The sequence below is a fragment of the Triticum aestivum genome, chromosome 4B, assembly GCF_018294505.1.
Source record: "Triticum aestivum cultivar Chinese Spring chromosome 4B, IWGSC CS RefSeq v2.1, whole genome shotgun sequence".
Taxonomy (NCBI): Eukaryota; Viridiplantae; Streptophyta; class Magnoliopsida; order Poales; family Poaceae; genus Triticum; species Triticum aestivum.
The window spans coordinates 126178011-126202938 of record NC_057804.1 but is presented as its reverse complement, the minus strand read 5'-3'; positions in this window follow the sequence as shown (position 1 = coordinate 126202938).

Here is a 24928-nt window from a genome sequence, read left to right as displayed (position 1 = left end):
CGCTAATGCGGTCTCCCTTCATGCTCTGCCATTAGCCACCACGTCCTGAGCATTTGCCCCACCGCGCGCCGGATTAGGCCCTTGAGGGGCATTACGGTGCCGCGCACTGCTTGACATCTCCGGTTCGTCCATGTGTCTGCTATAACTTTTGCTCGGATGGGGGGTTGAATGGATTCTGTCTCGGCTATAGGAATAAGCCTGCTGCTATACAACAGCGGTTTGAAGAAGATCCCTGGCCCGTCGTGTCTCGACCGCTGCCAGCGAATCACCCTCCATCGGAATAGCTGCCAGGCGAGACGCTGCAGCAATCATGTTATCCAAAGGGCTAGAAAAATGACCCGACGGTGTTGATACATATTGTGGCGGGTTATCCGTTCGTCGAGGCGGGTCCGTTATCCTGGTTGATCCGGAGCTGCCCAAGGTGCCACGGTCTGGTTTACCACTGCCGGATTACTTGGCCCGGCCCCCGGCGTATTGAAGAGATTCAGTCCTTCGTAGACCGGCAGCAGACGAGAGCGGTACTTCCTTCGCAACACTTTGTTTGACGCGTTCTGATCCAACATAAGCCGGTAATTCTGCGCCTGGATCTGCTATGATTGGGCATCTAAAGCAGCCCGTTCCTCAGCCATCCTAACTTCCTCAGCTGCCAGGTCCTCCTTGGCTTGTGTTATCAGGTCATTTAGCTTGGTAACCTCTGCATTATGCCGATCCTGCATCTCTGGGGTGACTGCCGTAGTTAACAAGGTTGCCCAGGCATACAACAAACCGGAAAGAACTTGAGCCGGTCGGCACGCAGGGCCTCCTGCCGCGGCTGCTGACCCGGATGTCATTGCTGCTGTGGATGAAGACTGTAAGGTGGGCCATGTTCCGGCCATGAAGACTGCAACCCGTTTGGTGGTTCAAAGGGGTCCGGAATACTGTTGCCATCATAATAGCCCCCAATCCAGCCATCTTGCAATTGGTACAGTGACTCGGTTTCACCAGTGGATGACTCGCCATCTGAGTAGATGGCCATCTCACCATCGGACACCGGTTCAGATCCCGCACCATGGATGAATCCTACGAACGCACGCTTGATGGCAGGCTGAACCCAGGCAGGACACGCACGCTGAGCCGTCTCGACGAGGTCGGTGGAGATGTCCGGCTCAGGGTCCGGTTCGCCGATCTTGCCGATGAAAACGTGAATTCCGCCAAAGGGGACCCGGTATCCGTACTCGATTGAGCCGGCCTCGGGGCCCCATCCAGCACCGTCGATGTAGAGCTTGCCGCGACGACTCTTGGTCATCCGGCCAACTGTGTATCCCTTGAGTCCTTCAAAGTTGCCCTTCAAGAACTCAAAACCATCATGCGATAGCCCCACGGTGGGCGCCAACTGTCATGGAAATATAATGTCAGATGTCCTAACGGAAGGACTTAGTCATGGAGCCATCGCAACAAGATTAGCTTGAAGGGGTTAAACCGGATAGGGGACATGAGAGTTTTATACTAGTTCGGCCCCTTACGATTAAGGTAAAAGCCTACATCTAGTTGTGATGGAATTACTTGGGTTTCGATGACTAGGGAGCGAATACGCTTTGCCTGAGCCTCGAGTTCTTGTTTCTTGTCCCTGAACCACCGCCGGGTACTCCCTATATATAGACAGGTTGACGCCCGGCCGGTCTACAGAGTCCCGAGGCCGGCTCATACAAGTGTCCGACTCGGTCTCTCCCTTTCCCTAACTTACAAGACAAGTTATACAACTATGGCGGTTTACAACTATGGGCCCAAATCCGCCTTTGGGCTTTGGGCCTCTAAGCTTTATCAGTAAAGCGCCATCTTCTTTGTCTTCATGGGCTTCAGTATAGTTGAGTGTGAACCGGCCCCTCATGGGCAGTTTACACTCAGTAGTTATATCCTCAACACTTGTACTCCCCTCCGCCTGCGACTGGACCGACGCATCTTCCACGGCTCCTGTCGTTCCGTCCGAGGTCTCGCCGTCGTCCTCCGCCTTGCGGCCTTGGTTTTCTCACCGTGCGCATTGCGCCGCCCTCTTGCATTGTCAACATTGTTAACAACCGAGAGGAACAAGGAGATCACTATACGTGGAGAGGATGATAGTAGGAACCCACCAGCGTCATGGCAGTACGCAAGCAAGTGCCTCTATATTACAAGCCCAAAAATATGGTTCCTTCTAATGGTAGGACATATGGGGCTCACGCCATTGTCAACGTAGTCAATAAACGAGAGAATTACACGACGAGCGGCTGACACCAGGGACCCAGCAGGTCGCGCAGTTTTTTTAGGAACAAGAAGTTGTTATTTATACTAGTTTTAGCGACGGATCAGGGTAACAACGGGGCTGTGCGGGTGCTCTGGCCCGTCTAGCCAGGGTTTTATTTATGTTTACCACATCATGAGCCATGTTGTGTTTTTTTCTTGCTGAAAATGGCTAGCCCAGTTCTATTTTTTAAAAGAAATACCCAAATGAGGCCTACTTGCTTTATGGGCCCTACTGGGCTGCAAATCTTTGAGGACGAGGTGAGTTTCATTCGGTTTGCCCAGAAATGGGCTGTACATTTTAAAAACACATCAAACCGGGAATTAGTTTCAGTTTTTTTTCATTACAAGATTTTAAATTCCATTGATTTTTATGCGTGGACAATTATTTGGATTTTATATTTATATAAATTATTTTTCAAAATAGTTTGAATGTGAATCGATATTTCTGGATTAAAAACAGTTGACCGCACTGAAATATGCAAAATTTCATATACTTTTTAACCGTGGCCACAATATGGGGTGTAATGCTAACAAAAAGAAGATGGGCTCCAAAAAAATTCTTAAGAATTAGCAAATGGGCTGTACATTATTAGAAATAATGGCAGATGGGTGGTATGCTGTTTTCCACAGATTTGAGGCTGACTTGTGTGCCTACTACATGTTGACGCGAATGCTTTCATAAAAAAAAGGTTGACATACATGGAACACCCTGTCAACTTAGTCAACACACGAGTGCAGTGACTGTTGGATGTCCATCCAACATCTGTCATGCTTCTTCAATCTCTGCTCTTCATGCTCCAGCCGCTCAAACAAGCGCCGGCGGGACTGCCTGCTCCCTCCTCCCGCGGCCGGCTATGCTGCCGCGCAGGCCTCACGGCCCCACCGTACTCCCATCGCTGGCCTAGCCATCCCTCTACTCACCCACACATGCTGTTATTCTCCGGGGACGGCAGATGAACCAGTAAACCCTCGTACTCCTCCGCGTGGGAAACAACTGCCGAGTATTCCCTGGCTCAGTGTCCTTCCCTTCCTAGGCATTGCCGTCGTCCACCGCCCTGGTGCTCTCGGTGCGGCCTGGTCAACATGGTCAATGAACGACATCCATCAGAAGTGAACTGTACGTGGAGATGTTGACAGCTGGGTCTACGGCCGCATGCAAGGAAATGCCTCCTTATTACACGCAAAATAATGATTCCTCCACCTAACAGCTAGGAGCCACAGGAAGGGCCTCTGTATTTCGCGAAAAAATGTTCCCCCCGCTGATAGGTCGGACCCACCAACTATATCATCGCACGCAAGGAAGTGCCTCCTTATTACGCCCAAAAATGAAAACCACCCTACTAGCTGGGACCCACCATATTGTGTGGCTGACTTGTGGGCCTACTAAGTTGACGGGGACGGAGGGCTTTGTCAACTTAGTCAGTACTCCAGTGACCGTATGATGTCCATCCAACGGCCATGGTGCTTATTCAACCTCTGGTCTTCTTGCTCCAGCCGCCCAAAGCAGCACCGATCGTGCCGCCTGCTCCTGCCTACCATGGCCGGCTGTGCTGCCGCGGAGGCCTCACCGCCCCCATACTACTCCCACCACTAGCTAGGCCATCCCTCCACTCACCCACACCCCATGTTATTCTCCAGCGACGACAGCATCACACCGCAGCCGAACCTGTGAACCCTCGTACTCCTCTCCGTGTGGGCATCCACTGCCGCGTCTTCCCCGGCTCCGCGTCGTCCCCTTCCTAGGCCTCGCCGTCGTCCATCGCCGTTGTGCTCTTGGCATGGCATGGTCAATGTGGTCAATGACAGACTTCCATCGGAAGAGTACTGTACATGGAGAGGCTGACAGCTGGGTCCACGGCAGCCGCAAGGAAGTGCCTCCTTATTACGCGGAAAATAATTATTCCTCCACCTTACAGCAGGGACCCACCGAACGGGCCACCAGTATTTTGTGAAAAAAAAAATGTTTCCCCCTGACTGCTGGGACCCACCAGACAGGCCACAATATTTCGTGAAAAAACCGTTCCCCCCGCTGTCGGCTCGGACCCATCGGAAGTGCCTCCTTATTACGCACAAAAAATGAATACTCCCCCCTGCTAGCTGGGAACCACCTTGGTGGGAAGCTAACTTGTGGGCCTACTAAGTTGACGGGGATGGAGGGCTTTGTGAACTTAGTCAATATGAACGATTCTAGCTCTAGTGACCGTACGATGTCCATCCAACGACTGTAGTGCTTCTTCAACCTCTAGTCTTCTTGCTCCAGCCGCCCAAAGCAGCGCCGGTCATGCCGCATGCTCCTGCCTCCCGTGGCCGGCTGTACTGCCGCGGAGGCCTCACCGCCCCCTACTATTCCCACCGCTGGCCAGGCCCTGCGGCTACGGCATCCTCAGACCGCAGTTAAACCAGTGAACCCTCGTAATCCTCTCCGCGCGGGTTCCACTACCATGTCTTCCCCGGCTCCGTGTCATCCCCTTCCTATGCCTTGCTGTCGTCCAGCGTCCTGGTGCTCTCCATGCAGCGTGGTTAACGTGGTAAAGGAACGACTTCCATCGGAAGAGTACTGTACGTGCAGAGGCTGACAACTGGGTCCACGGCGGCCGCAAGGAAGTGCCTCCTTATTACGCGCAAAATAATTATTCCTCCACCTGACAGCAGGGACCCACTGGACGGGCCACCGTATTTCGTGAAAAGAACATTTCCCCCTGACTGCTGGGACCCACCAGCTACACCTTCGCATGCAAGGAAGTGCGACCGGGCAAAAAAACGATTCGCCCCCCTGACTTCTGGGACCCACCAGCAACATCTTCGCACGCAAGGAAGTGCCTGACAGTCGGGACCCACCTGGTCGAAGCGTACGTAGAGTTGTCATTTTGGTTGCGAACGTGTACGTACATACTGGTCGATGTAGAGGCACGCATGTGTCGTAGTAGAGGCATGCACGTGTCGTAGTAGAGGCACGCACGTAGCATGTACATGTACATACAACGGCCAGGGTGCAAGACAGAAAATATAGCCATACGTACATACGGGGTCTCGAACGCCTACTCGCGCATACGTACGGCCAGGGCTCGTGTACATGGCTGGGTCGGAATGGAGAAACTGCGTCATTGTCATGTTCATGGGGAGGCAACGGAATGCGTCATGTTCATGGGGAGGCAACGGAATGCGTCGTGTTCATCAGGAGGCAACGGAACGTGTGGGAGCCAACCGGCTTGACGGAACAGGCAATGGAAACGAGGCCTGGCATACCGCACAACAAAGGAAACGGCCTTGTGTTCGACCGACCATGTTTGAAACAGGATCCTGTTCATCGGGAGGGGTCTGGCATACCGCAAAACGGAGGAAACGGACTTGTGTTGGACCTTCTACGGTCGAAACGGGGTCATGTTGATCGAGAGGGGTGTGGTGTACCGCAAAACGGAGGAAACGGACTTGTGTTGGAGCGCTACGGTCGAACGGGGGTCATGTTGATCAGGAGGGGTGTGGCGTACCGCAAAACGAGACTCCACGGGATACTGTTCATCTCCACCGTCGACCTCCTCCAGCCTCCACCTGCGACTGTTCATCAATGGGCTCCTGTTCATCCAGCCTCCACCACGCGCTACTCCACCGATTACTGTTCAATCACCCCTTTCCACGGGCTCCTGTTCAACCACCCCTCCACGGGCTACTGTTCATCCACCCCTCCACCATCTACTGTTCATCCAGCCCTCCACGGGGTCGTCCTGTTCATCCAGCCCTCCACGGGGTCCTGTTCATCCAGCCCCAACCGGCTCGATCGATCGGGGTCCTGTTCATCCAGAGGCAATGCCACAGGGTCCTGTTCATCCACCCCCACCGCTCACTATTCATTCAAACCCCCCACAACGCTCACAGTTCATCCAGAGGCAGCATCGATCGACTTCAGTTAGCAGCAGTAGCGAAGGAATCGCTCGATCGGGTTCAGTTAACAGCCATCAATCAATCGCTTGGGTTCAGTAATGCGTAGCCTGCAGTGCAATCGCTCGGGTTTAGTTAGATCCCAACGCCTCGCTCGGGTTCAGTTAGAGCCCAATACCTCGCACACACGCGCCTACGTGTATGAGAGAAACGCGCATCACTTGGCGCCGACCACCCACCGTAACTGGGACACCCCGATATTTTCCTCGCCCTCGCTTCTACCATGGTTTTTTCCGTCATGGACGACCCAAAGAATGTCATGCAGTTGCATCTCCAGCCCGCCCAGGATGAAAAGCCCATTTTCTGTCATGATTCTTTGTCATAGAAGTAGGAGCCCACCACATCTATGATGATACCGGGTTTTGTCACAATTATCGTCATAGAAGTGTCATAAGTATGACAGAAAAAATTTCGTTCGGCCCAAAATGTCATGGATGTGTCTCTTTTTTTGTAGTGCCAGCAACCCTCAGAGGTATGGATGGATTGGAAATCCAACGCCTCTCAACAAATGGGGAACAAAACATACCCGTTCCCCCCTGGATGGGTTGGGGAACTTCTCCGCCTGCTCCCCGCCGTTGAAGGAAGCCAATCCGGCTCATACGGGGACCAGATCTATGGGGGGGGGGGAATCCCTGGGTCTGCAGCTTCACCTGTTGGCCGTGGGATACAGAACACCTTTCCCAATCACCCTGCTTGGGGCCGTGAGGGTGCGAGGAGGAGCTGCGAGTGCTAGCCATGTTGGGGTGGTTTCTGCGGGTAAGCTCAGAGTATTCCTCGTTTGGGGAGATGGTGTGGATTAGATCTAAAGATCCCCGCCTCTTTAAATAAGACAATTTTCTCATGGGTGGCAAGTGTAAAAATGCCCCGACCTCTCGTATTCGCTCGACACGTGGAAGCTGAAGTCATGAAGGTGCAGAAGCCGATGAGCGCGTCATTAAATGAAAAGCCGAACACTGCCATTTAAGTCAGGTACTTTGAAGAATTCGGAGAGGGAACCCGCCTTGCAATGCCGAAGACAATCTGCGCGCCGGACTCATCGTCATTGAAGCCTGGTTCGGGGGATACTGAGGGAGTCCTGGATTAAGGGGTCCTCGGACAGCCGGACTATGTATTGTGGTCGGACTGTTGGACTATGAAGACACAAGATAGAAGACTTCGTCCCGTGTCCGGATGGGACTCTCCTTTGCGTGGAAGGCAAGTTTGGCGATTTGGATATGTAGATACCTTCCTCTGTAACCGACTTTGTGTAACCCTAGCCCCCTCCGGTGTCTATATAAACCAGAGGGTTTAGTCTGTAGGACAACAATCATAATCTCATAGGCTAGACTTCTAGGGTTTAGCCATTACGATCTTGTGGTACATCAACTCTTGTAATACTCATATTCATCAAGATCAATCAAGCAGGAAGTAGGGTATTACCTCCATAGAGAGGGCCCAAACCTGGGTAAACATTGTGTCCCCCGCCTCCTATTACCATTAGCCTTAGACACACAGTTCGGGACCCCCTACCCGAGATCCACCGGTTTTGACACTGACAGGCGCCACCCTCCACTGCCTTTCTCCAGACTCCAAATAAGGAAAGGAGGCGCGGCTTGGGAGGGAACCCAAGTAGGATTCCTCCTACTTGGGCGCCTCCTTTGGCTGCTCCTCCCTCCCGCCCTCCATCCCACCTATATATATGTGGGAGGGGGCGCCTAGAAGACAAGATACAATTGCCTAGCCGTGTGCGGTGCACCCCTCCATCGTTTACACCCCCGGTCAAATTTTCATAGTGCTTAGGCGAAGCCCTGTGGAGGTCACTTCACCATCACCGTCACCACACCGCCGTGCTATCGGAACTCATCAACTACCTCACTGTCTTGCTGGATCTAGAAGGGAAAGGATGTCACCGAGCTAAACATGTGCAGAACACGGAGGTGTCGTGCATTCGGTACTTGATCGGTTGGAGCGCGAATAAGTTTGACTACATCAACCGCATTGTTAAATGCTTCTGCTTAGGGTTTACGAGGGTACGTAGACACACTCTCCCCCTCTCGTTGCTATGCATGTCCATGGATAGATCTTGCGTGTGCATAGAATTTTTTTTGTTTTCCATGCAACATTTCCCAATAGTCATCAGATTCAATAATAAGCTGGTTGCACCCAACATTCGTTGCTAGCATCAATCCATTCCAAAATTGGTACGATCTCTGCTGAATCGACATTACTTATATGATTAAACTCCCCTTGATCATCATGCACTACCGTTCCCATGGTTTCTGACGGTGTTTCATCATGAAATTACGCATCTACATTGATTTTAACAACACCCGCCATCGGCTTCCACATCTAGTTGTATCTTCTTCTTGATTTCTTCTGGAGTATAGCTTATAACCAAGTATGTGGTGATTACCATGATCGATGTAGCTGTCAATTCTAGAGACTATAGTTTCACCCTTTACGCCATGCCGACGTTGCCACCATATGAGCTATGTTGTTGTTAGGATCAACTCCGCTAATGGCAGCTCCTAAAACCGACCCTTTTGTCAAATAAGTATGTCCAGGTTAATAAGAGAGATCGGTCTTCGGCTATGGCCTTTTGGATTACTTTCTTAAGACCAAGTTGCGACCAAACCTCCATTACACGAGAACAAGAAAAGAGACAGTGTTGCATATCTTCCATACCAATCTGGCACAACGAACATTCGAGTACAAGAGGTATATGTCTTTCTGCTAGCACCCCCAAACATGGTAGTGTTAGGGAACATAGTGATTCAAAAAAATTCCTACGATCACACAAGATCTATCTAGGAGATGCATAGCAATGAGATGGGAGAGTGTGTCCACGTACCCCCATAGACCGAAAGCGGAAGCGTTTAGTAAGGTGGTTGATGTAGTCAAATGTCTTCACGATCCAACCGATCCAGGTATCGAACATACGGCACCTCCGTGTTGAGCACACGTTCAACACGATGACGTCCCTCGAGCTCTTGATCCAGCAGAGGGTCGAGGGAGAGTTCCGTCAGCACGACGGCATGACGATGGTGTTGATGATGTTACCGGCGCAGGGCTTCGCCTAAGAACTATGTCGATATGACCGAGGTGTTAAACTGTGGAGGGGGCACCTCACACGGCTAAGAGATTGTCTGTTGTGCTTTGGGGTGCCCCCTGCCGTAGGAGTCCTACAAGGACTCCAAGTCCTAGTAGGATTCCACTTGGTGGAAGGGGCATGCAAGGAAGGGAGAGGGAGAGGGAGAGGGAAAGGGGGGCCGCGCCCCCTCCCCTAGTCCTATTCGGACTACCCATGGGGGGCGTGCGCCTCCCTTGTGTGGGTTGTCCTCTCTCTCCCCTATGGCCCATGATGGCCCATTGCTTCCCTGGGGGGTTCCGGTAACCCCTCCGGCACTTCGTTTTTACCCGATACCACTCGGAACTCTTCCGGTGTCTGAATAAGATAGTCCAATATATCAATCTTTACGTCTCAACCATTTCGAGACTCCTCGTCATGTCTGTGATCTCATCCGGGACTCCGAACAAACTTCAGTCATAAAATCATATAACTCATAATACAAATCGTCATCGAACGTTAAGCGTGTGGACCCTAAGGGTTCGAGAACTATGTAGACATGATCAAGACACATCTCCGATCAATAACCAATAGCGGAACCTGGATGCTCATATTGGCTTCTACATATTCTACGAAGATCTTTATCAGTCAAACTGCATAACAACATACGTTGTTCCCTTTGTCGTCGGTATGTTACTTGCCCGAGTTCAATCATCGGTATCATCATACCTAGTTCAATCTCGTTACCGGCAAGTCTCTTTACTCGTTCCGTAATGCTTCATCTCGTAACTAACTCATTAGTCACATTGCTTGCAAGGCTCATAGTGGTGAGCATTACCGAGAGGGCCTAGAGATACCTCTCCAAGACACGGAGTGACAAATCCTAATCTTGATCTATGCCAACCCAACAAACACCTTCGGAGACACCTGTAGAGCACCTTTATAATCACCATGTTACGTGGTGACATTTGTTAGCAAACAAGTTGTTCCTCCGGTATTCGCGAGTTGCATAATCTCATAGTCTGAGGAACATGTATAAGTCATGAAGAAAGCAGTAGCAATAAAACTGTTATGATCATAATGCTAAGCTAATGGATGGGTCTTGTGCATCACATCATTCTCTAATGATGTGATCTCGTTTATCAAATGACAATACATGTCTATGGTTAGGAAACATAACCATCTTTGATTAGCGAGCTAGTCAAGTAGAGGCATACTAGGGACACTCTATTTTGTCTATGTATTCACACACGTACTAAGTTTCCGGTTAATACAATTCTAGCATGAATAATAAACATTTATCATGATATAAGGAAATATAAATAACAACTTTATTATTGCCTCTAGGGCATATTTCCTTCAGTCTCCCACTTGCACTAGAGTCAATGACACGTCTCCAACGTATCTATATTTTTTGATCATTCCATGTTGTTTTATTATCGATCTTGGATGTTTTATAATCATTATATAGTCATTTTATATCATTTTTGGTACTAACCTATTGACATAGTGCCAAGTGCCAGTTGTTGTTTTCTGCATGTTTTTTACATCGCAGGAAATCAATATCAGATGGAGTCCAAATGCCATGCCAATTTACAATGATTTTTTATGAGCCAGAAGGAACACAACGGGACCTAGTTGCACATGGGGGGAGTCCCGAGGAGGGGACAACCCACCAGGGTGCGCCAGGAGGCCCAGGCGCGCCCTGGTGGGTTGTGCCCACCTCGGGTGCCCCCTGGACCGACTCTTTGCTCTATAAATACCCCAATATTCCAGAAACCCTAGAGGAGTCGACGAAATTTTCATCCAGCCGCCGCAGAGTCCAGAACCACGAGATCCAATCTAGACACCATCATAGAGGGGTTCACCACTTCCATTGGTGCCTATCCGATGATGCATGAGTAGTTCTTTGTAGACCTTCAGGCCATAGTTAGTAGCTAGATGGCTTCCTCTCTCTCTCTCTCTCTCTCTCTTGATTATCAATACAATGGTCTCTTGGAGATCCATATGATGTAATTCTTTTGGCGGTGTGTTTGTTGGGATCTGATGAACTTCGAGTTTATGATCAGTTATATCTTTTTATATCCATGAAAGTTATTTGAGTTCTTTGATTTATTATATGCATGATCTCTTATAGCCTCGTATTTCTTCTCCGATATTTGGGTTTTATTTGGCCAACTTGATCTATTTATCTTGCAATAGGAAGAGGTGCCCGGTAGTGGGTTCGATCTTACGTTGCTTAATCCCAGTGATAGAAAGGGAACCGACACGGGTCTTTGGGTCTTCTTTCAATAGTGAAACCTACGACCCCCGGGTCTTCTTTCTCATATATTTGCCTTGCGATCTACTTTTTCCTTGCATTTATTTCCAGATCTATTAAACTAAAAAAATACAAAAATACATTGTTGGAATTTATTTGGTCCGCGGTCTATTTATCCCATCTACAAATTTACCTCACGTCCTTTGCCTATCTTGAGGCGCCGTACCCCAAAAGGGATTAACAACCCCTTTAAGACGTCAGGTTGCGAGGTGTTGTTCTTTGTGTGCAGGGGTTGTTTACGTTGTGTTGCTTGGTTCTCCTACTGGTTCGATAACCTTGGTTTCATATTTGAGGGAAATACCTACCATCGTTGTGCTGCATCATCCCTTCCTCTTTGGGGAAATACTAATGTAGCTTCAAGCGACATCATTCAATAATCTAGATTACAAAGTAATGATTCTAACACCCATGGAGTCTTGGTGCTGATCTTGTTTTGCTCGTGTAAGAAGCTTAGTCAACGGGTCTGCAACATTAAGATCCATATGTATTTTGCAAATCTCTATATCTCCCTCCGCGACTTGATGCCGGATGGAATTGAAGCGTCTCTTGATGTGTTTGTGAAAGTGCGTTATATCGACTAGAGGGGGGGTGAATAGGCGATTTTTATGAATTCTTCACTGAGGAATTTGCCGGTGAGGAAATTCCTTAGCGAAGAACTACTAGCAGCGGAATACGTACTCAGAAGTAAGCATAACAGGATACAGACTTAGTCATCATGATGAAATGAAGACAAGCACGGAGTACAGAAAGCGTAAACACAGGATAACACAAGATGAAGAAAAACAGACTGAAGAAATTGAATTGAGGAAATTAAGAATGTCTTCAGTCAAAGTCTTCAAACGCAGATATGAACAATCACTTTGCGGCCGATCCTAAGTCACACCGATCTAGCATGTAACACATCATATCACTTTGCGGCCTCACGCACGGTATTCCCACGGGTGCCACCTTACCTGGACCGGGACCGTTTGTGCCTTTTGGCTCACATATATGATAGTATCGCTAGCATCCATATGACAAAGAACCCAGGCTGACATGTCTAGTCGTGAACCCAAAGTGGCACTAACTTACAAGGACAGGCATACATGACCCAACGACGAACGTGTCGGTCATCAGCGAGTGAATCCGGGCTGTAGCAACTGGGCTAGCAGGACTCCGGTAAACCGGGCTGTAGCAGGCTAACAAGACTCCGGTAGACACCGCGTGACATTTCCCCGAAGGGACAGACACAAGAACGAAGAAGGACACATGCCGAGCAGCCTAAGTTTTCCGGAGCAGTAGCAAGCTACCAAGGCTCAGTGGAAGCACTAGGAGACATTTCCCGGTAAGAGAGGCTACCAAGGATAAACAACTAGATAGTCAGATCCCACACATATCAAGCATTGCAAATCATACACACAATATGCTCGATATGTGCAAATACAACATGGCATCACAACATAACTCTACGACTCAAAGTATTTATTCAATAGGCTCCGAGGAGCGAGATGCTACAAACATGAGTCTCATGACCCAACATTCAGAGCACACAAGTCAAGCACAAGCGGAAGATTAACATGTGTGAGTACAGACATCTACAAATGAAAAACGCTGAGAAGCCTGACTATCTATCAGATCTTGCCGAGGGCACAAGATCGTAGCTAAGGTAACAAGCTAAACGTCGAAGTCCACGTGGAACTACTAGCGAGACCGAAGTCTCTCTGCAAAAACATAAATTAAGCAACGTGAGTACAAATGTACCCAGCAAGACTTACATCAGAACTTATTACATATGCATCAGTATCAACAAGGGGATGGTGGGGTTTAACTGCAGCAATCTAGCTTTGACTCAGTGGCTAACCTAAACTACGACTGCAAGTAACTCTTTTGAGGTGGCGCACACGAGTCCACATATTCACCATATCAATACACCACTATGGATCCGCTCCCGTCTCCCTACGAGAACACCATCCATAGCACTCACACTTATCTCGCGTATTTTAGAGTATCCACTTTCACTTGTCTATGAACTGTATAGGCAACCCAGAAGTCCTTTACCGTGGACACGGCTATTCGAATAGATCATATTAACCATGCAGGGGTGTACTTCTTCACACACGCTCTCACCACTTACCGCCGTTTACACGACATGTACTCGGCAACCTTCAAGCGGAAGCCCAGCGAGGGTGTCGGCCACGACCTGACTAACCACACAAGTCTCTCGTCCAGGTTTATCGCCTATTCGGGTTCCATCCGCAAGGAGATCCGGCCGGGGTGTCGCTCCCGGCCCCAAACGATGTGTGCAGGGTTCCCAAGCCCACCATCCGGGTGCCACTTGGTACACCGAGCCACTGTGCCTAGTCTGTCCCAAGCCCACCTGTACCGGGTGCCACTTGGTAGACTACTAGCACTACCTACAAACACCAAAAACTAGTTGCAACTACTGGACAGAGATCAAGTTGATTAATAAGCCGAGAGGGGCCGAGTTACCGGAACCCAATGTGTGGTAGTAGTTTTTCATGGATCACAAACACAGAACTCAGTTCCTGCGGACGGTTTCAATGAGACAACCCACCATGTACTCCTACATGGCCTCTCACCGCTACCTTTACCAAATCGTGTTCACACACTTAGATCACACACAGTAGGACATGTTTACACACCTCCGATTCATTCCCGATGAATCAGACCTGACTCAACTCTAAGCAGTAGCAGGCATGACAAACAAGCATGAATGAGTAGGCACATCAGGGCTCAAACAAATCCTACTCATGCTAGTGGGTTTCATCTATTTACTGTGGCAATGACAGGTCATGCAGAAGATAAAGGGGTTCAGCTACCGCAGCAAGTAACAGATGAATCGTTGTTGTCCTAATGCAGTAAAAGAGAGCAGGAGCGAGAGAGTAGGATTGTATCGGAATGAACAAGGGGGTTTTGCTTGCCTGGTACTTCTGAAGATAGTATAGTTCTTCATCGGTGTCATCGATCACATCATCGGTACACGTCTACTGAGAGGGGACAAGCACCGACAAACAAAGAAGAAACACAATCAATGCAATGCAACAATATGATGCATGAATGTGACATGGCAATATGCCGTGGTTTGTGCTAATGCAACTAAAACCAGATTAAATGAAGTTGGTTTGAATCCAAGATTCAAATTCAAACTCCACATGTGGTTATTTAAATAACATTTAATTTAATTGTCCTAACAGCAGCTATAAATTGTTCTAACATGCATGAAAATGGTGCAGATGGATAGATTGTATTTTTTGATCATTTTTCATATATAAATTATTTCATTTGGAGTTACGGTTGAATTTCTATGAATTTTAGAAGTTTTAGACATTTTCTGGAATTACTGAGTTATTTTTAATCCAGAAAATGATTTACTGCATCAGCCTGACGTCAGTGTGACGTCAGCAGGTCAACAGGTCGGGTCCAGGTCAAACCTGGCGCGTGGGTCCCGCGTGTCAGTGTCATTAGTTTAACTAACTAAATTAACATTAGATTAACTCGTAATCTAGGTTGACCAGGGGCGGGGCCCACATGGTCAAATTGGTCAAACCCACCGACGACATGACGTCGGCGTGGCCCGAGACGGCGGCGCGGTTCGGAAACGCAGCACAGGCGACGAAACGAGTGGCGGTTTGTCTTGGCGAGAAGCTGGTACTCGTCCGCATCCAACAGAGCCATCAGCTCGCGCCGGAGGGGACCGTAACAACGGCGGCGATGGCAAGCGCGGCGGCCGGAGCTCGGCATCGAGTGAATCGGCTTTTCAGGGAGCGGCAGGAGCCACGGCTGGTCGCGGTTGACTCCTGGGAACATGCTGAGCACGGTGGCGCGCTCGGTTGCGGCTCTAGGTGACGGTGGCCACGGCGGCGACATGGCTGGGCGGCGGTGAGCTTCGATCGTCGGCGAAGCGGCGGCTATGGCGAGGAAAAGAGCACGGGAGAGAGGGGAGAAGAGGCAGGGGCTCACGTAGGGGTCGTTGACGGTCTTAGCGGGCTCGGGGAGGCGCGGACGGCAGAGAATCAACGACAGCGACGCTCGGTGCAGGAGGTTGAAGATGGCCTCCAAGGCGGCGTCACGGGGCACTCGGTGATGTGTTGCTCGGCGACGAGGAAGAGGTGGTCGAGGTAGAGCTCTTGGACCTTTCTAGGGGGGTGAAGGGGAGGCGGTGGCTGCGGCTATGGCGAACGGCAACGGCGGTCGCTCTCGGGTGAGCTTGGGGAAGGGGCTCGAGGGCGAGGGGGAGAGCATAGAGTGAGCGAAGAGGCAGAGGGGGCTACAGGGTGGCGCCGAGGAGTGGCTTCGAGGCGTCGCCATGCTGTCCAAGCGGGGCAGGCAGCCAAGGAGCTTCGTGGCGAGCTCGGCGTGCACGGGCGCGCTCCTCTCTGCCTGGCTGGCGAGAGGAAACAGGTGGCTGGCACGGGCCAGCACAGTGCTGGGCCGGCCAGTGGGCTGCCAGGTGGGCTGCGCCATGTAGGTGGCCAGGTACATCTCTCTCTCTCTCTTACTTAATTTAGTTTTTGTTTTTCTTTTTTCTGTAAGTTTGTGGATTTATTAAAAATAGTTAGACACCTTCAAAAATCCTGAAAATAATGATAGGCTCTTTTTAGATTAATTCCAACAGCCCACAGTTATTTCCAGAATTACTTGAGTATTTAAAATATTTACTAGCATTTAAATGCCCAAATGCAAAGTACATATGATTTAAGTCAGTGACCAAATATGTCATGGAAAAATGTGCAACACCTCTGGTTATGGTTCTAGCATTTTCCAGAAATGATGAACATTTTTGAAAGCCATTTGGATTCACTGAAAATATTTTTAGGTTGAACCTATTTGAATTCCATTTGGTACTAGGGTTTGGACATCCCCATTTCAAGTTTCTTTCAAAGTTTAAACATGATGCACACATGAAGTTAGCCTAGTGCAATGCCAGAAGCTAGGGATGTGACAACTCACCCCCACTAAACAAGAATCTAGTCCCGAGATTCAGGCGTAGGGTAAGATGAGGGGGAAAACGCAACTAACGCAATCTTCACGATCCAGGTTGAACTTCAAATGAATTTTGATTAAATCACCATCTTTGTCTTGTCGTCTTGCTCTGAGAACTCCAGCCAACATGACAACGAGAGGAGGAGGAGACTCTAGAAGGATTGATCTTCTCGAAGATCGAACAACTTAGGATCAACTCACGGAATGTGACATAGCAACATCACTCGAGCTGAGATACAAAACACACATCTAGAGGGATGGAGTGAAACACATGAGAAAGGTTCACTAGGTAGGCAATAATTCCACACCTAAGAAGGTGGTGAACGGTTGTCAACGTAGCGAGGAGTTGAGTTGCCATGATACCATAACGATGCACCTTAGGGAAGGTGACTCATAGAAATATCCCCTTAAGTGGCAAAAAGAATTACCTTTGATATAGAGATCATTTAGACTCTCTATACCAGCCTAGGGCAAATCTCAAGCGATCGTTTGGAGGGGTTCGGTAGAATGGCATACCCGAATTAGAATGGATGATGTGGATTACCTTGTTGAGGACAACACAAGGGATGATTTTAATAACTGACGAGAAGCTCAACAGTGGAGAGTGAGTCCACTGTTGAAAAAATTATAGCATAACCGAGGAAACTGAGAGAACTATGCAATTTGATGACGACGATAAAATCTAATGCTTACGCGTGCTCTCAAGAACTTGGGCATTTCCATATTCATCACGGTTTTACCAATATCCATGTCAAGGATCCTGGCAACACAACATACTACCATGACGAATGGTGATGGAGGATGCCGATGCGAAGGAAGATAACACTTTCTCAGATTTCACCTTAGCGAGGCCAAGGGATCAAAATCTGGATGATTGACCGAGAAACATTTAGCACTCCGCTTCTAATGTTCTCCTTGATGTGCTAGAGCAACCCATTTATTAAACAAGGTTGATATCTAGGACATCAAGTAAAGGTCGGACTTCGGGAACACAAAAATCATAAGGAATAACTACGGAAGTAAATCCATAAGAAATCCTCATGGGGAGGTGGCCAACTTCCTCAATCAAGATACTACAATAATAGGTCTTCCGGCTAGGTGTGTTGGCCACGACATCCACTTTACCGGTTACAGAGAGACCATTATTATAGTTCTTGGGAAATGTTCCGACTATCATATCTGCCTGAGATTCAGATCTGGTTGGTGTCAGGATAATCCAGACTCATCGAGTCTAGGAAGAAAAATGAAAGTTTGCAACACAAATCGACGAGATGACGTTGCGAGATTCTCGGGAAATGAACTACGATAGCAAGTTCCAAAACATGAGCTGGTTTTGCTACACACATGTGAACACGCTATCCCAGACAAACATGATCACATGGTAGTCTTACAATAAAACACTACTGAGTTCTAGTTGGGAACCATCAACGAGGATATCGGAGTCCTTACATAAGTCCGGATTAGCTCTTATGAAGGAACTCCTTCTCCTTGAACAAATCAATCAGTGGCTTGGCGTGCTAGGGACACATATAGAAGCCTATCAAACCATAGCATACTTCGCACATGCATGACTGACTTGAGGTGATTCCAAAGGAAGCAAAAATATACTTTCTCGAGTTCACGACGGCAACTTGCACCAAATGCATGTGAATCATAGGAAGTCACTTCTTTCTTCAACATATGCTTCATGAACGGAACACGAAATCATTGCTCACAAAGTTTCCAACACTAGCTGGATGTTCAACACGAATCATAGGAAAGACAAAAATGGTTCTGATGGGCTCAATAACAATTCATCCAGGTTCCCATATAAATGGAATTCCACGATTATGTGAACAAGGTGGTAGTATTGGTCAGACCAAAAGATATAATGGTGTATGCTCAAGGGATCACCCACGAGTAAGACAACATTACGAATATCGTTGGTTCTGATTTGATTTGACGATGGCCCACACTCAAATCAAGGTTTGGGCAAGCCGATAGGTTCAACAACTGATCACGAGGAACAATCGATGAAGAAATCATCTTTCTACAACAAACAGACAAACACAAGATATCCCTTTGGAAATGAACTAAGTCAGACAAGCTCTTATCTTCCAACTCTCCAAGTTGTTGTTTAGCTTAACCAACTAGCTCAGGGGTATCCAACAAAGACTCTTGGAGAAGGGGTGGTTTACACAAAACCAACTTGATCATGAACTCAACATAGCGGTCAGGTGACAACCTGGTAACACTTCCGAGAAGATATTCGGAAAATCATGAACCACTGATATGTCACTAAGCTCGAGAACAATCTTGCTTTTTAGGGCAAGACGATATGATCAAATGAGCAAGGATTTGAGAAAATCCTAACTCATCAATCGAAGAGTGCACCAGGAAATAAGGACTAGGTTGCACCATTAATCTTAGAATGGTAATTCAAGAATGAACACGCTAAGAATGAAATTGTTGTCCATTAACTGCCAAGCAACGGGATTGCTAGCAGTATTGATTTCACACATCATGATTCACTTGTCGGCATTCCGGTTACAATAACACGGGAACCGAGGAATTAACAATGATGGCAAGAGGTATTACTGCGTCAAGAATTCATAAGAGGTGGTGCAATTCTCATGACACTCTTGACATAAAGATGGTAACACTCCAAGGTAGAGCAGAGCAGAAGCTGGATTGGCATTTTGATCTGCGGAATAAAATTGCTTTGACCCAATCCTAGATATGGATGAGGTTCTGGAGTTTGTTTCTCCTAATCATTCTGAAATAGAACAGCTTGACGGACCATAGAATAATAGGCACCGATGAACGAATGCACGCATACTCTTGACTATCAATTGATAGACGAGATCAGAAGACAACTAAAGAGGGACAACCCAAAAGAACATATGATTTTCCGAGTTGTGGATGCATGGACTAGCATGTCGAACGAGTTCAACATTTTTCTTCCAGATAACCCATGCAGAAAGGTTGAACTGGCAGAGTCACAATATAGAATGGAGAACTCATTGAGGGCACTCCTGTTGTGATCTTTTGATCCAACAAACTTCTGTCATAAAGTGGTTCATAGTATTTGGAAGAAGGAAATACCATGAACCTCAAGGACTATCACAAAGGTTACTAATAACCTAAAGGAACTAGCAAACAATATCAACATGAAGTAGGTAGGGTGAATCTTGGGTTCAAAGCCCAGGAGTAGAATACCTACCAACTAAATTGCATCACGGGATGCTTTTGAGGGTGGTGGCCAGAATCATCACACTGGAAACACGAAGCATGGCTAGATTACTAGGTGATACTCTAGACACCTAGGGTCATAATAATAGCTCCATCCTATATACCGAGGCAATGAAGTACCTCAGCACACTAACTAGTGTGGTTAAACTGGCCCAAAGGAACTTCGGAGCGGTAAGAAGGAATTTACAAATGCATCAGATTGTTTAGAAACCTGGGATGACTCGGACAACATAACGGCTGTAAATGCTCGATAAGATTTGGGACATGCTACAAAAATGGTGGCATAACCACTCGATCATCATAATATCAAGGTTCTGAGATCAACTATAAACATACAAAAGATAGTAGGAACTGAACTCAAGCTTAGAACCATCAATCCTATAAGTCTATGGATTAGTAACACGTGATCCTGATAGAAAGTAGAGAAAGCCTAGTTCCTTAACCCCGTACAAAAGATAGGATGACTCAGATCAGAAAAGCATGAGGTAAAGGAGTAAAAGAGCCTTAGGTTCCATCCCACAATCAATTCTCTTACATAACTAAAGCATTTCTAGACTCAACTTCGACCAGTTTGGCTTGGTAATCCTATAGGCAGTCAAGCTCTGATACCAAAGCTGCCAGGACCCCGATCCTAAGTCACACCTATCTAGCATGAAACACATCATATCACTTTGCGGCCTCACGCACGGTATTCCCACGGGTGCCACCTTACCTGGCCCGGGACCGTTTGCACCTTTTGGCTCACGTATATGATAGTGTTGCTAGCATCCATATGACAAAGAACCCAGGCTGACATGGCTAGTCGTGAACCCAAAGTGGCACTAACTTACAGGGACAGGCATACATGACCCAACAACATGTTGGAAATATGCCCTAGAGGCAATAATAAAAGCATTATTATTATATTTCCTTGTTCATGATAATTGTCTCTAATTCATGCTATAATTGTATTATCCAGAAATCGTAATACACATGTGAATACATAGACCATAACATGTCCCTAGTGAGCCTCTAGTTGACTAGCTCATTGGTCAACAGATAGTTATGGTTTCCTGACCATGGACATTAGATGTCACTGACAACGGGATCACATCATTAGGAGAATGATGTGATGGACAAGACCCAATCTTAAGCATAGCACAAGATCGTGTAGTTCGTTTTACTAGAGATTTTTCAATGTCAAGTATCTCTTCCTTAGACCATGAGATCGTGTAACTCCCGGATACCGTAAGAGTGCTTTGGGTGTACCAAACGTCACAATGTAACTGGGTGACTATAAAGGTGCACTACAGGTATCTCCGAAAGTGTCTGTTGGGTTGACACGGATCGAGACTGGGATTTGTCACTCCATATGACGGAGAGGTATCTCTGGGCCCACTCGGTAATGCATCATCATAATGAGCTCAAAGTGACCAAGTGTTTGGTCACGGGATCATGCATTACGGTACGAGTAAAGTGACTTGCCGGTAACGAGACTGAACGAGGTATTGGGATACCGACGATCGAGTCTCGGGCATGTAACATACCGATTGACAAAGGGAATTGTATATGGGGTTTGATCGAATACTCGACATCGTGGTTCATCCGATGACATCATCGAGGAGCATGTGGGAGCCAACATGGGTATCCAGATCCCGCTGTTGGTTATTGCCCGAGAACCGTCTCGGTCATGTCTACGTGTCTCCCGAACCCGTAGGGTCTACACACTTAAGGTTCGGTGATGCTAGGGTTGTATGAATATGAGTATGCAGTATACCGAATGTTGTTCGGAGTCCCGGATGAGATCCCGGACGTCGCGAGGAGTTCCGTAATGGTCCGGAGGTAAAGATTTATGTATAGGAAGTCTTATTTTGGTCACCGGAAAAGTTTTGTACTTTATCGGTATTGTACCAGGAGTGCCGAAAGGGGTCCGGGGGTCCACCGGGGGGGTCCACCTGCCCCGGGGGGCCACATGGGCTGTAGGGGTGCGCCTTGGCCTATGTGGGCCAAGGGCACCAGCCCCAAGAGGCCCATGCACCAAGAAGACTTGGAGAGGGGAGAGTCCAAAGAGGGGAAGGCACCTCCGAGGTGCCTTGGGGAGGATGGACTCCTCCCCCCCTCTTGGCCGCACCCCTTCCTTGGAGGAAGGGGCAAGGCTGCGCCCCCCCCTCTCCCTTGCCCCTATATAAAGGGAGGGGAGGGAGGGGCAGCCGCACCGATAAGCCCTGGCGCCTCCCTCCTCCCTGCAACACCTCCTCCTCCTCGCGTAGTTGCTTAGCGAAGCCCTGCCGGAGTTCTGCTGCATCCACCACCACGCCGTCGTGCTGCTGGATCTTCATCAACCTCTCCTTCCCCCTTGCTGTATCAAGTAGGAGGAGACGTCATCCGCTCCGTACGTGTGTTGAACGCGGAGGTGCTGTCCGTTCGGCACTAGGTCATCGGCGATCTGAATCACGGCGAGTACGACTCCATCATCCCCATTCCATTGAACGCTTCCGCACGCAATCTACAGGTGGTATGTAGATGCAATCACTCTCCCATGACTCGTTGCTGGATGAACTCATAGATGGATCTTGGTGAAACCGTAGGAAATTTTTTAATTTTCTGCAACGTTCCCCAACAGTGGCATCATGAGCTAGGTCTATGCGTAGTTCTCTATTGCACGAGTAGAACACAATTTTGTTGTGGGCGTAGATCTTGTCAACTTGCTTGCCGCTACTAGTCTTGTCTTGCTTCAGCGGTATTGTGGGATGAAGCGGCCTGGACCAACCTTACACGTACGCTTACGTGAGACCGGTTCCACCGACTAACATGCACTAGTTGCATAAGGTGGCTGGCGGGTGTCTGTCTCTCCCATTTTAGTTGGAGCGGATTCGATGAAAAGGGTCCTTATGAAGGGTAAATAGAAGTTGACAAAATCACGTTGTGGTTATTCGTAGGTAAGAAAACGTTCTTGCTAGAACCCAATTGCAGCCACGTAAAAGATGCAACAACAATTAGAGGACGTCTAACTTGTTTTTGCAGGAATTGTCATGTGATGTGATATGGCCAGAAGTTGTGATGAATTATGAATGATATATTGTGATGTATGAGATCATGTTCTTGTAATAGGAATCACGACTTGCATGTCGATGAGTATGACAACCGGCAGGAGCCATAGGAGTTGTCTTTATTTTTTGTATGACCTACGTGTCATTGAAGAACGCCATGTAAACTACTTTACTTTATTGCTAAACGCGTTAGTCATAGAAGTAGAAGTAGTCGTTGGCGTGACAACTTCATGAAGACACGATGATGGAGATCATGATGATGGAGATCATGGTGTCATGCCGGTGACAAGGTGATCATGGAGCCCCGAAGATGAAGATCAAAGGAGCTATATGATATTGGCCATATCATGTCACTACTTTATATAATTGCATGTGATGTTTATTATGTTTTATGCATCTTGTTTACTTAGAACGACGGTAGTAAATAAGATGATCCCTTACAACAATTTCAAGAAGTGTTCTCCCCTAACTGTGCACCTTTGCTAAAGTTCGTCGTTTCGAAGCACCACGTGATGATCGGGTGTGATAGATCCTTACGTTCACATACAACGGGTGTAAGACAGTTTTACACATGCAAAACACTTAGGGTTAACTTGACGAGCCTAGCATGTACAGACATGGCCTCGGAACACGGAGACCGAAAGGTCAAACACGAGTCATATGGAAGATACGATCAACATGAGAATGTTCACCGACGATGACTAGTCCGTCTCACGTGATGATCGGACACGGCATAGTCGACTCGGATCGTGTAACACTTAGATGACTAGAGGGATGTCAAATCTGAGTGGGAGTTCAGTCAATAATTTGATTAGATGAACTTAATTATCATGAACTTAGTCTAAAACCTTTGCAAAATATGTCTTGTAGATCAAATGGCCAACGCTCATGTCAACATGAACTTCAACGCGTTCCTAGAGAAAACAAAGCTGAAAGATGATGGCAGCAACTATACGGACTGGGTCCGGAACCTGAGGATCATCCTCATAGCAGCCAAGAAAGCATATGTCCTTGAAGCACCATTAGGTGACCCACCTGCTCTCCCAGCACTACAAGACGATTTGAACGTTTGGCAGACACGTGCTGATGATTACTCCCTCGTTCAGTGCGGCATGCTTTACAGCTTAGAACCGGGGCTCCAAAAGCGTTTTGAGCATCACGGAGCATATGAGATGTTCGAGGAGCTGAAACTAGTTTTCCAAGCTCACGCCCGAGTCGAGAGATATGACATCTCCGACAAGTTCTATAGTTGTAAGATGGAGGAAAATAGTTCTGTCAGTGAGCACATACTCAAGATGTCTGGGTTGCACAACCATATGACCCAGCTGAATATTAACCTCCCTGATGAGGCGGTCATTGACAGAATCCTTCAGTCGCTCCCACCAATCTACAAGAGCTTTGTGATGAACTACAATATGCAGGGGATGGTAAAGACCATTCCTGAAGTATTTTCTATGCTGAAGTCAGCAGAGGTTGAAATCAAGAAAGAACATCAAGTGTTGGTGGTCAATAAGACCACTAAGTTCAAGAAGGGCAAGGGTAAGAAGAACTTCAAGAAGGACGGCAAGGAGGTTGCCGCGCCTGGTAAGCCAGTTACCGGGAAGAAGTCAAAGAATGGACCCAAGCCTGAGACTGAGTGCTTTTATTGCAAGGGGAAGGGTCACTAGAAGCGGAACTGCCCCAAATACTTAGCGGATAAGAAGGCCGGCAACACTAAAGGTATATTTGATATACATGTAATTGATGTGTACCTTACCAGTACTCATAGTAAATCCTGGGTATTTGATGCCGGTGCCGTTGCTCATATTTGTAACTCACAACAGGAGCTGCGGAATAAGCGGAGACTGGCGAAGGACGAGGTGACGATGCGCGTCGGGAATGGTTCCAGGGTCGATGTGATCACCGTCGGCACGCTACCTCTACATTTACCTACGGGATTAGTTTTGAACCTTAATAATTGTTATTTGGTGCCAAGTTTGAGCATGAACATTGTATCTGGATCTCGTTTAATACGAGATGGCTACTCATTTAAATCTGAGAATAATGGTTGTTCTATTTATATGAGAGATATGTTTTATGGTCATGCCCCGATGGTCAATGGTTTATTCTTAATGAATCTCGAAC